General features: G+C 51.6%; 1 long non-coding RNA gene across 1 annotated transcript; it reads left to right on the top strand.

The window, feature by feature from the left end:
• Window positions 1-1,377: 1,377 nt before the first annotated feature.
• LOC101903529 (uncharacterized) lies at window positions 1,378-10,690 on the top strand. The gene is made up of 5 exons (XR_233768.5): window positions 1,378-2,942; window positions 6,922-7,014; window positions 8,096-9,744; window positions 9,979-10,075; window positions 10,252-10,690. It is a non-coding gene; the product is annotated as an uncharacterized lncRNA (long non-coding RNA).
• Window positions 10,691-12,834: the final 2,144 nt, after the last annotated feature.

The raw sequence follows: 12,834 nt of genomic DNA, 5'->3' as shown, positions 1-12,834 counted from the left end.
GATGTGCACAGCTGGAGGAGGGGCTCCGGGTGGGATCCGGCCCTGCCCGGTGCTGGCCTGGGCCAGGGGAGCTGGGGCTTTGGGTCCTGGTCCCCGCCCCCACCTCTGTTTAATGGTGTGGCCCTGGGTAGGGCCGTGGGCCCCTGGGGCCTCGGTTTCTTCTGTGTCTCATGATGGAGGCTCTCCTTTCTTTCATCAGACATCGACCAAAGACCCATGATGTGACCAGCTCGGTATCAAGCCCCGGGCACGAGCCAGACCCAGAGGTCCCTGCCATCTAGGAGTTTGTGCTCCTTGGGGAGCTGATGTTGAGCCTCTGCAGTGGTTTGTGGGGCTCTGGGAGAACAGGGGGCTTCACAGGAAGCAGTTGCAATTTTTCCCAACCTCTGGCCACAGCTGTGTGGCGGCAGATCCCGGCATGCTGTGGTCACTGTGTCATTACAAGGCCGTCTGTTTGAAATCCCAGTCCTAGAGGCGATTCAAAGCTTTTCCGTCCTTTGTCCCCAGCACCAGGCTTATGGGACTTGGAGTGTCGTATGCGGGTGTGTGTGTGTGTGTGTGTGTGTGTGTGTATGTGTGTGACCCCACATTGGGGGGTGAGGTGGGGAGGCTGCTTCTTTCCTGGTGTTCTGACGCCAGTATCTTGGAGTATCTAGGGGTCCATGGTCTTCTTCTGGGATACTTCCCCTCTCCATCTTTTTAAAATGAAACTTTTTTAGTTTAAAAAAATTGTGGTAAAATATACATCACATAAAATCTACTGTTTTAACCATTTTTATGTATACAGCTCAGTGGCATGAGGTGCCTCCACATTGTTGGGCAGCCATCACCACTGTCCATCTCCAAAACGTCTTTCTGATCCCAAATGAAATGCCCCTCATTTTATTATTGTTATTATTTAGATACTAACCCAACATGTTCAGTAATCACTTTATTTTTTGTTGCACTTTCTCGATGGCTTTTATTTTTTTTTAACTTTTTATTTTGTATTGGGATATAGTCGGTTAATAGTGTGGTGATAGTTTCGGGTGAACAGGGAGGGGACGCAGCCATACACACACATGCATCCATTCTCTCCCAAACACCCCTCCCAGCCAGGCCGCCACCTAACACTTAGCACAGCTCCCCGCGCTCTTGTTGGCTATCCATTTTAAATAGAGCAGTGTGTACATGTCCTCCAAACTATCTACCCCTTCCCCCCAGCCTTCCGCCTCTCCATTTTAAAATGACAGCTGTATTGAGATGTGACTTACATAACATACCGTTCATCCATTTAGAGTGTACACACAGTGGTTTTGAGTCCATTCACAGGGTTGTACCACCAGTATTACAATCCAAGTGAAAACATTTCATCACCCCGAAAGGAAGCTCCTTTCCGTGAAACACCCCCTACTCCATGCTCCGCAGCCAGCCCTCCATCTACCAATCTGTGTTCTCTCTCCATGGATCTGCCTCCTCCCGACGTGCCGTATAAATGGAATCTTACGCTGTGTGGCTTTCTGTGTCTGGCTTTTTTCGCTGAGCATAATGGTTTCAACGTCCGTCCATGTGCCAGAGGTGTCAGTGTTCCAGTTCTCCCCCCTCTGTTCTTAAGATGTAGCCTCTCTGGTGTACGGGCTGAGGGAATCGGGGCTCAGCAGGCAACAGTTAGGCACCCAAGTTACCCACCCACGGTTGGGCTCCTCTCTGTGGATCGATGCTGACGGCCGCCGATGCCCTCAGCCGTGGCAGGCATCTGAATGCTGGCCCTCCACTGGGCACGCGTGTGTGTGCACTCTTCATGGGTCCCCAGGGAGCCCCGGCCTCTGCAGTCCCCGCTCTTCCACAACCTCTTCCAACCTCCCCTTTCCAGTTCCCGCCTGCCCCGTGGTTCCTGTTGTGGGGCCCCTGGGTGTGGTGGGGTGCCTTCCTGGATGGGTACCAAAGATGGCACAGTTCAACTCTTTCCTGTGATGCCTGCTGACCCTTAGCCAATGGCAAGCCTGCAGGCTGCCCCAAGCCCCGTCCCTCCCCTCATGCCACTTCTCTCTATTTGACCCCACCCTGCCCAGAAGGGCCAGGATGGAACAAATCTGCCCCTGCAGTGCAAGTTCCCAACCTCGCCTCCCGGCAGGAGCCTCCCTGCTTTCATCATAACATGTGATTTTCTTGGTGCGTCTCCCATGGGCTTGGTTGGGTAAAAAGGAAAATCCCCAACGCCCGTAGGAAACTGCAGCTGCCCATCCCTGTGGAATCCTTCTCCCCAGTCCAACCTCCTGGAAACAGAGGGGTGACTCTGTGGGAGGGCCAGTCGCATCCCCCGAGCAAGTCCTGAAGAGGTTACTGAGGTCCCTCTTCAGAACACGGGGCGCTCAGCAATTATTCACCCCAGGTCTGCACCCCGGGTGTCTATTCTGGGGCAAATGAAGACGTCCCTTCCAATGTCCTGTCACACGTATAATCCCGCCCCCATTTGCTGACAGGTGCTGCAGAGGAAGTGTGGAGAATGCGCTGGTCCCACCTGGGGTGCCCCGAGGAAGTGACTTTCACAGGCCACATCAAGAGAGCATCCTGAGCCAAGGTTGTGAAGCAGGAGGGAGTGTGGCACGTTGGGGAGATGGAAAGGCCTGTGTGTTTGGGGCAGCGAGACTGAGCGAAAGGTTACAGGGACGAGTCTGGGATGGTGGCAGCAACCGTGGCAGCAGCACCGATATTTATAGCTCGCTTGCCTTTTATAGCACTTCTTGCCTAACAATCACAAGAGGAAATGATTATTATCTCTCTTTTAGGGAAGGAAATGGCAACCCACTCCAGTATTCTTGCCTGGAGAATTCCATGGACAGAGGAGCATGGTGGGCTACAGTCCACGGGGTCGCAAAGAGTCAGACACGACTGAGCGACTCACACTTCCACTTGCATCTTGCTCAGAGAAGTGAGGCAACTTTCCTGAGATCACACAGCAGGTATGCAGGGAAGCTGGATTGACTCTGGGCCCAGAGCTGGACACACAGAACACAGGGTGGGCATGGCCTCTGGATCTCTTCTGTGCCCCACAACCCCAGTGGACCCAAGCTGGGTGTCTGTCCCATCCCCTGGGTGTCTGTCCTGTTTCCTGCCCACCCCTTCTCTTCTCTGGCCTTTCCCTGGGAGCCCACATGGAGCGGATATAGCCAGCATGTGGTCGTGTCAGGGATGAAAGAAGCCTGATTGGCAAGAGAGATGAGGGCTTTGGTGCTAGCAGGCCTGAGATCCCCACGCTCCTCCTCACTGACCCGGGGTCAGTCCCTCCCCCTCTGATTGTCAGTTTCCTCGCTTGTCAAATGTTTTTCTTAACTTATATCATTCCCATTTTATAGGACTTCCCTGGTGGCTCAAACAGTAAAGTGTCTGCCTACAATGTGGGAGACCTGGGTTCGATCCCTAGGTCGGGAAGATCCTCTGGAGAAGGAAATGGCAACCCACTCTAGTACTCTTGCCTGGAGAATCCCGTGGACGGAGGAGCCTTGTGGCTACAATCCAGGGGGTCACAAAGAGTCGGACACAACTGAGCGACTAAACTTTCACTTTCTTTCACACAGAGACAGAGGCAAGGTGGGGCGCCCAGGCCCCCAACACCCAAGCTGAGGCTCTTTCCTCTACCCCTGGCCAGTGTCCTCTCAGGGGTCTGGGCAGAGCCAGTCCCGGCAGACTCAGGGTGGGCAGTCGATACAGAGGCCCAGTTTTCTGAAGACCAGTGGCACTGGGGCTCTCATGATAGTCTTGCTGGGGCACCACAGTTCAAGCCAGCTCCCCTCCCCGCACCCATCTCTGGGCCTGCCTGGGAGCTGTCTTTGACTTCCCTGGGGGCCTTATCTGATCTGTGCAGACCCTTCCTCACAAACACCAGGCTCCAGCAGTGCACAGCATCCCTAAGGGGCTTGGACCCAGATTCCTGTGTCCCAGACACAGTGTGGTGGGATATGGTACCCAGCATGGCAGCGGGGATGGAGTTTGGCTGAGTCTGTGCTCATAGGCTTCTCCTGTCCACTCCTGGGTTTGGCTCTGACGCCAGACCTCAGGAGCAGGAAGGCAGAGCCCTGATGGTCCTCAGTACAGGCTCAGACACACATTCACATCCCTGAGCCCCAGTCCAAGGCTTAGCCTTGACTCTGGTTCCAGGCTAAGACCCCAAACCTGTCCCTAGACTGAGTCTTGCCCCCAACTCTGTTCCAAGCCCTGAACATAGTCCCAGGCTGAGACCTGCCCCTGGTTCTAGGCTGAGCTCTTTCAAAGGATTAAGCTCAAAACCTTGCCCCCAGCTGATTTGACTCTGGTCAGAAGTTCAAGCAGGATCCAGCTCTAATTTCAGTTCGGACCTCAGTCTTTGACTGAACTGTGATTGTGGCCGCGGACTGACTCTAATTTCCAAACAACAGAACAACACTTGACCTGAAATGTAACCCAAGTGCGAGCTCTTCAAATGGCAGAATTTGTGCTGAGTCTAGAAGGAATGTTAGTGCTTCACTGGGCAGATTTGTGGGGACTGTGTGCCCAGGGTCTCAAAGGGGAGAGGGGAGAAGGAAACAGCATCTCAAAGAGGAGACGGGAGGGGCCGGAGGGGGTGACAGCTGTCCCAGGGGAGGGGCTGGAAGGACTCTGGACTCAGAACCCACAGCTGTGGCTCTAAGCTCGTTTACTGTAAACTTATTTTGGAGAAGTCCACTGGCCTCCCCATGGCTGTTTCTTCATCTTAAAAGGGATCCACCTGCTTTCCTCTCGGGTCCCGTAGTTCCCTGAGAGTGTGGTCTCTGCCTTGCCTTTGGGTCTTCTTACATTCTGACCCTTTGCCTGGACCACACTCTTCTTTCCTTACCCGCTCCTACATCCCCCAAGTGAAATCCCGCTTCTTCCAGCAAGTCTTCCTGAAGGGCCTTGTGGTGGACATAACATGTGTCCAGATCACCCTTCAGTGAAAGACTTGGTGTTCCGGGTCTGGAAGGCTGTCTGCAGGTGGCCTTTGCCTCCAGTCGTCATTCACTTCAGGGCTGCCCGCATCCAGAGACTGATCAGGGACTGGTGGCAGGAGGAGAATCAAAGACCTCCTTGCGGCCATCTCCGACCAACTCCAGACAGCGCCCTTGCTACCCCTCCCTTTCCCAGCTGTTGCTCTCAGAACACTCCCCACTAAGCACCTGTGTGCTGACCTCCAGAGAACCCAGCCTCCGACACCCCTAGTCCAAGTCCCAAATGATACCGACGGCACTTGGTCATCTCCTCTCGAACACTCATGAGGGTGTCGGGCGCTTCCTCTATCCTGTCTCCTTGCCCTGAATTGTCATGCGAGAGGGGATGAACGCAGCACTAGCAGCACAGGGCACAGATGGAGATGCCGGGGGGAACTCAAGAGGCAGAGAAATAGCAGCATCCGCAGGGCCTTGAACTCTCATCCTCTTCATCATGGGTTCTCAGCTGGCACGTCCTCTGTGTGGCCAGGGCTCCTGTAGAGAGGCCTGACCCAGCCAGCCAGCTGGACATGCAACCATCACCAAGAGAAAGGACCCACTCCAGACTGCTGGCCAGAGAGGTAAGAGGGAATGTGTAAATTCTCTAAGTAACAAGAAATCTATCAAGGGCTGTCTGGGCATTAGTGATGACTAGGCAGTGTGCTTGCCAAGGCCCAGGGCTGCACTCCCAGGACACGGAAGAGCCTTGGAGGTTGTCAGCCCACAGGAACGTGGATACCCAACAAAGCCAGGGTGGGCTGTGGCCCACAGACTGGCCTGGTCCAGCCCAGCCACCTCTCTGCCAAGCTAACTATGGTAGGAAGAAAATGGGCCTCCAGGGCCCTCTAGACTTGTCTCTCATCAAAACTGTGTGCTTCTCGAGGGTGGGAGCTGAGTCTGTGTTCCCCGCTCAACAACTCAGATATGTGTTATGGATGAATAAATTAATGGATCAAGAGAGAAGGGATGGAAAAGCAATTTACATATCTGAAACATCATACAAGGCAGGGGATAATGGGCAAGAAATGCTTTTTCTAGAAGTTATTCCTTAGGAAGGGTCCAAAAAAGTCTATTAATAGACTCGATTAATAAACATCAGCCAAGGTAAATGTTAACAGGAAACACCTCTGCAAATGTTGGAGGTCTCTCAGGCCGGGCTCGGGGTTGGCTGGCACGCAGGCACAGAGGGCACCCTCCCTCCTGTTTGCTCAGAGCACCGTCTCAGCCCGGGGGGATCCTCCTCCCTGGGAGCCTTCTCCCTGCCTCCCCGAGTGGGGGTGCAGCCCAGCTGCTTCCTGGAAGCTCGCCCCACTCCAGCCCCTGCGGCCCCTTCTGTGTTCTGTAAACAGCCCAAGCCTGTTTGTACCTCGGAGTCTTCCCCCTCGCTGTTCCCACTGGCCCTCTTCCCCTCACTTCCTTCAAGTTTACGTGTGAACGTCGCCTCCTCAGAGAGGCCTTGTCTGACCCCAATCTAAAAGAGCAGCCACTGTCCCCATCACTGCCCATCTTTAAAAAAAAAACAAAGCTCTATTAGCTAATTAATTTACTTTTGGCTGTGCTGGGTCTTCGTCGCTGCTCAAGGACTTTCTCTGGTCGCGCAGGTGGGGTTTCCTTTTTGTTGAGATGTGCAGGCATCTCACTAGGGTGGCCTATCTCGTGATGCGGGCTCTAGGGCGCGTGGGCTTCAGCAGCTGCGGCTCTCGGGCCCTATGGTGTGGGCTCGGCAGTTGTGGCACGTGGGCCCAGTTGCCCCTCGGCATGTGGAATCTTCCTGGACCGGGGATCGGACCCTTGTCTCCTGAGTTGACAGGCAGATTCTTATCCCCTGGACCACCAGGGCAGTGCTCCCTTACCCAGTTGTAATTTATCGAAAGGACTTGTGACAGCCTGAAATTGTGTATAGAATATATATGGCTTTTAAAGCATTATCTGTTTATTTTTGTCCAACTCTCCCCTCCAGAATGAAGACGGCGCTCTTCTGTGCTGGTTACTGCTGTGTCTCCTAGAACAGCACCTGGCCCCTTAACTAGGCACTCAGCACACTGCTGAATGAGTAAGTGGGGCTGAATTGGACAGACTCTGTTCTCGAGGGGCTCCCCTTCCAACAGGCAGCACTGGCAGCTAACCAGGCAGTTGTACGTCCTGGCCTGAGTGAGGTGATGAAGACATGGGGGGTGCTGGGGGCAGGGCAGCGAGGAAAGGCAAAGAACCCTGCCGGGAGGATGACGGAAGGCTTCTTGGATGAGGTCGCATCTAACCAAGACCTGAGTCCTGAGCAGGAATTCTCCATCTAGGAGGGAGGAGGACAGAGTTCTGGGCAGAGGGAAGTAGAGGCTTAAAGTCCTGAAGGCAAGAGAGAGCCTGGAAAGTTGATAGAATGTAAAAAAGTTTTGTGTGTCTGGATCAGAGTCGGGAGGGGGACAGGCACAGACGAGAGTGGGTGGTGGGCAGGGGTCCGCTTAGGAAGGATCCGTGCAGACGTTAAGCCAGGAAGTGACATGACCGGATCGTATTTCTGCATTCTGGTGTTTTCTAAACATTCATAATCACTGGATCTTTGCCATACCCAGCATCTCTTGTCCCTGTGATAAATACTATTCACTTAATACTTTACCTGTGACTGAGTCACTTTAATTAAACACTCATTCAAAAGGGAAACCCTTTGTAAACTATCCTAATTTGTGTCATACACACAAACTCAGTGTAAAACTAAGCCTAATGAAAATGAAATAATGTTCCATTTTACCACCTGCTACGGGCTGATCCCAAGTCTATCTTCTCTTATTAAAAAGGAGGATTAACCTGTTGGCAAGATTTTAAAGATGAGATAGCACCAAAAATGACTTTCTCCTTAACTAGATCACCAGAAAGATTTGAAGAGGATTCAAAGAAAACAGCTTTCTTACCATGAAAGGCAGTGTTACTTCAAACTGTATCTGGGTTTCTTCTAAGATTATTTCATAACAACAAAATAACCCTATACATGACCAGTGATACAATTTCCACAGAGTCTCACTATAAACCTTTCAGATATCTTTGAACGGAAGTAGGGTATAGAAGAGGAAATGGGGTGGATGGCTAAGAAAACTGAACAAGCCAATCAATCAAATTTTATCCCCTCTCTCCTCTTACAGTGTAAAACCTACCCATCCATGGTAAGCGTGTCTTTTTCCTTTGCTGAGCATCTGCTGGCTTTAGAGGGACCTGAGTTTTGGTGGCCAAGGAAGAGGTAAAGCTATGATGCTATCCCAGGAATTCCCAGACCCAGCTTAGGAAGGGCAAATGATCTCAATCATTGTTAATGGACTGAGGACATATTTCATTAAAAAAAAATCAACTGTGGTCCTCTGGATTCCTTGGCTCCCTTCTCCGGGATCTGGCTGCCAAGAGGAGGCAGGTGGGGGTACCAATTATACCCCTAGCCCCTCCTTGATGATGGTCCCCTCTCCTTGGCAGCGTCTCCTTGTTCTACAAAATCCTGCCTGTTAAGGTTATGGGTGCTGAGCACACTTTGTCCACTGTGACTGTGGGCCTTGTCTCTGAAAGTGATAATCCCTCTTGGGACAGACACGAGGTGCTGCCTTTCCCCGACACACGGTGCACGCTGCTCTCTGCTTCCTGGTGGAGGGTGGCAGTGCCAGGGCTCTGTGGACTCCTCTAGCTCAGCTGTATTTGAAAGGCTGCCTGTTGACATTCTCCGGGAGCCGGGGGCCAAGCTCCACAGCACCAACCAACCTCGTCCTGAGACCTTTCACCGGCACCTTCCGTCAATCTCAGAGTTTTCTGGGCTCGTCAACATTTGTTGAAGCATCATCCTTGCCTATTTGCAGGTCAGCTTTATGCCCTGCCCCCAGCCTTTTAATGCAGGTAAACTCTGTTTGCATAACATCATCGTCTGTTAAGAACAGGCTCTGGAGTCAGGCCACTCGAGTCCAGATGCCTTCTGCCTTGCTTACTGGTTAAGTGTGCTCAGTCACTCAGTTGTGTCCAACTCTGCAACCCCACGGAATGTAGCCAGCGTATTATAAAGCAGAGACATGACTTTGCCGACAAAAGTCCATCTTGTCAAAGCTATGGTTTTTCCAGTAGTCATGTATGGATGTAAGAGTTGGACCGTAAAACTGACAGCTAAAGAATTGATGCTTTTCAACTGTGGTGTTGGAGAAGACTCTAGAGAGTCCCTTGGACTGCAAGGAGATCCAACCAGTCCCTCCTAAAGGAAATCAGTCCTGAATATTCATTGGAAGGACTGATGCTGAAGCTGAAGCTCCAATACTTTGGCCACCTGATGTGAAGAACTGACTCATTGGAAAAGACCCTGATGCTGGGAAAGATTGAAGGTGGGAGGAGAAGCGGATGACAGAGGATGAGATGGTTGGATGGTACCACTGACTCGATGGACATGAGTTTGAGCAAGTGCCAGGAGTTGCTGATGGACAGGGAAGCCTGGTGTGCTTCAGTCCATGGGGTTGCAGAGTCAGACATGACTGAGCAACTGAACTGAACTGAGAGTTGAACTCCCATGCAACAGCCAGCATCAACTTCTAGACATGTGAGTGTGCATCTTGGAAGCCCACCCCAGTCATGCCTCCAGATGGCTCCAGCCCCAGAAGAACCACACAGCTGAGCCTAGCCAAATGCAAGAATCACGAGAGAACTACGGTTTGGGGTGATTTTCCGTGCAGCAATAGATAACCCAACTACTGACTTGTACAAGCAGATGGAGTAAGAGGAAGTGAGATGAAGCTGGAGAAGTCATCAGGAGTAGATTATGTGGAGCCTGGTAAGCCATGGTCAGGAGTTTTTTTATCATTCCTAAGAGCAGTGGGAAACTGTAGAAAGATTTTGGGTAGAAAGGGGACACTGTTGCATTGACGAGCTTCCCTGGCAGTTCGGCTGGTAAAGAATCCTCTGTCCATGGACAGAGGAGCCTGGCGGGTTACAGTCCATGGGGTCACAAAGAGCTGGACAGGACTGAGCGACTAGGCACAGCATATCGCGTTTATATTTCACCCAGATCATCTGCCTGCTGTGTGGAAAACAGCCTGGAGGGGGAGCCAGAGAGGTGAGCCAGCCCGGAGATGAAGGATGCTTTTGAGGCAGGAAGCTGAAAGGTGGGTTGGACTGGGGAGTGGAGTGGGGAGTGGGGTTTAGTGATTGAAAGGGAGCAAAGTGGATGGTCAGTGATACTTAGGAGATTAAATTATGATGGCTCGGGGACTGCTGGTAATCTATGTGGCCCTTACCTAACCAGTTCCTTCTGTTCTCTGTTCCCCCCATACCTCTACAGCATCACATGTGGAGAGAGCAAGGACTCAGGTACCAGATACATTAATCCCAGTTCTCTACTTATCTGCTGTGTTACCTCGGGAAAGTCACCTAACTTCTCTGGACTTCAGTTTTCCTCTGCTATCAAACAGAGGCAATACAAAGAATGATCATAGTAATTAATTCTCCTTGTTTACTGAACAGTGCCTGGCACATAGCAGGCACTCAATCAATATTTGTTGAATGAATGAATTTAGTGGGCTAGAATTGAGGAGGTACAAAGAAGAAATGATCTTATTTTTCTCCTCCTCCTGAAAATTTCTTCTGTCAAAGGTGGTTTCCCTCTCTTGACTCCTGATGATAATCAGGCAGATCCATGACTTCTTGGTCCCTTTGGGGCAAAATAACAGTTTCATTTTGGTAATTAAAACTCACTTCCAGTCATTAGAAAGTCCACTTTGACCCAGTGAAATAAAATATTTTGATTTCTCATCCAGTTCAAAGCTCAAACAAATCTCTCCTTCACTGAGTATCTAGTATATACCAGACCCTGGGCTGGGGACACGTCGAGCTCCCAGGTACAACACAGGACTTGAATTCCAGATAACTCAGCAAACAATCTGTTGGTATATGCAAGTCCAAAATGATTCTGTGGGACATATTTATAGTAAAAATCATTTGTCGTTTATCTGAAATTCAAATGTAATGGGACCTCCTGTATTTTTATTTGGTAAATCATGACACTGAAATACCCTGGCCCTTGTCCCATGAGAGCACGAACTTTTCATGCTTCTGCCAAGGACAGTTGACTCCAGGAGAGCAGACAGGTCCAGAAAGACCTTTTCCCACCCGCTGCCTTCAGCACATTTGACATTTTCTATGTGGGGGGAACACTGACCATCTGCAGGTGAGAGCTAGCAGCACTCCCTTGTCCAGGTGATTGGCCCACTGCTGAGGCTCCCCTGTTACAGCTGCAGTCCTTTGATCCTTGGAGCCTTGTTTCTTTTCAGATACTTCGGGAAGTACATTTGCCTCTGCAAGGGTTGGAGCCGCATAAGCTAGCACGTTTTTTGACATCCAGTTGGGAGGAGGACTTTCTGAGAACAGAATTCAGTGGTGATTTCCTGGAAAGGGGCGTAGTGCTCCCAGGGGGTGGGGGATGGCCTGATGGGGGAGCCGGAGGGTCCCAAACGGGATCCTGGGCCCACCTCCGGGCTGAGCAGGGCACCCCCAACCTGGAGCGGAGCTGGGGAGGCCACTGTCCACCTGGGTGGAGAAAGGGAAGCACGGAGAGAGCAGGGGCCAGGAAGGTGACAGGGACAGGCTAAAGCATATGGGTTTGGGGCCAGGCTCTGTCTTCTCAGGCCTCAGGGCCCCCATCTTTAAATTTTTTTGGCCATGCTGTGCAGCATATGGGATCTTAGTTCCCGGGCCAGGGACAAAACCTGGACCCTCTGCACTCGAAGCACAGAGTCCTAACCACTGGAAGGGAGGTCCCTCAGGGCCCCTGTCTTAAGCTGGGTGGTCGGAGCATATGTTCTGGCCACCAGCCCTTCCTGCTCCAGGCTCCTTGCTCCTCCTAACTCTCCACGGCCACCTGACCTTTCTACTGCCTCCTGCAGAGTCCCCAGGACAGATGGCTTCTGCTAGGTGTCTGTGCCCGCCACCCTCCCCTCACTATGGGCACTGGGAGCCTGGCATCAAGTGGGCTGTGTGTGTCCATGAGGGGGACAGGCTCTCTCTCATCCACCTCAGGCTCTGAGAAGCAGTAACTGGGTGCAGGGGAAGGCAAGGAAGAGAAGGAGCCACTCTCCTGTTTCAGCCCCTCCTCTCCTCAGCCCCTGTAGGTAATCACAGCCTTGTGGGGGTTAAGGTTCAAGGTTTTTGGCTGCCCCAAGTTATAAGGCACTAATCTGGTTTTTCTGCCTCCCAAATATTGTTACTGTAATCTCTTCTTCTATGCTAATTATCCTTGTGGTTTCACACCTTCAAAGAAAAAAAAATCCCTTTGCCTTTGTGTTAGTGGAGGGTCAGGATGGAGCAGGGCTGTGTGTGCGCGCTCAATCTGCCTTATTTAGCCAGAACTCATAGTGTCATTTAATCTTCACACCACCACCAAAGGGCCAGTATTATTGTTCTCATTCTCAGAGGCTTGGAGAAGAGGTCCCCAGAACTCATAAATGGCAGGACCTGGTGTCACCCACAGCCTCTGTCTCCAACATTCTTTACACCTCACAAAGCTCTCCTGGAAGTGCTCAGAGAAGGCTGTGCCCTCCCCGCTGCCACCAGAAGCTGGCATCTTATGTGGCAAAACCCCAGTTTGCCAGAAGGACGCCATGGAGTGATCACACCTTCCTCCATCTAAACATGTCCTCTGACCGTACCTTCTGGAGGAGCTGAGGGATGGTAAGGATGACAAACACAGTTAACAACTGGAATGACCTTACTGTCCAGCAGATTGGGTAAATTATGGTCTACCCATTTAAAAAATAAATGGGCTTCCCTTGTGGCTCAGCTGGTAAAGAATCCGCCTGCAATGTGGGAGACCTGGGTTCGATTCCTGGGTTGGGAAGATCCCCTGGAGAAGGGAAAGGCTTCCCACTCC

The sequence above is a fragment of the Bos taurus genome, chromosome 2 (genome assembly GCF_002263795.3).
Source record: "Bos taurus isolate L1 Dominette 01449 registration number 42190680 breed Hereford chromosome 2, ARS-UCD2.0, whole genome shotgun sequence".
Classification (NCBI taxonomy): Eukaryota; Metazoa; Chordata; class Mammalia; order Artiodactyla; family Bovidae; genus Bos; species Bos taurus.
Note: the sequence above shows the minus strand (reverse complement) of the source record. Positions and strands in the feature narration are given on the sequence as shown.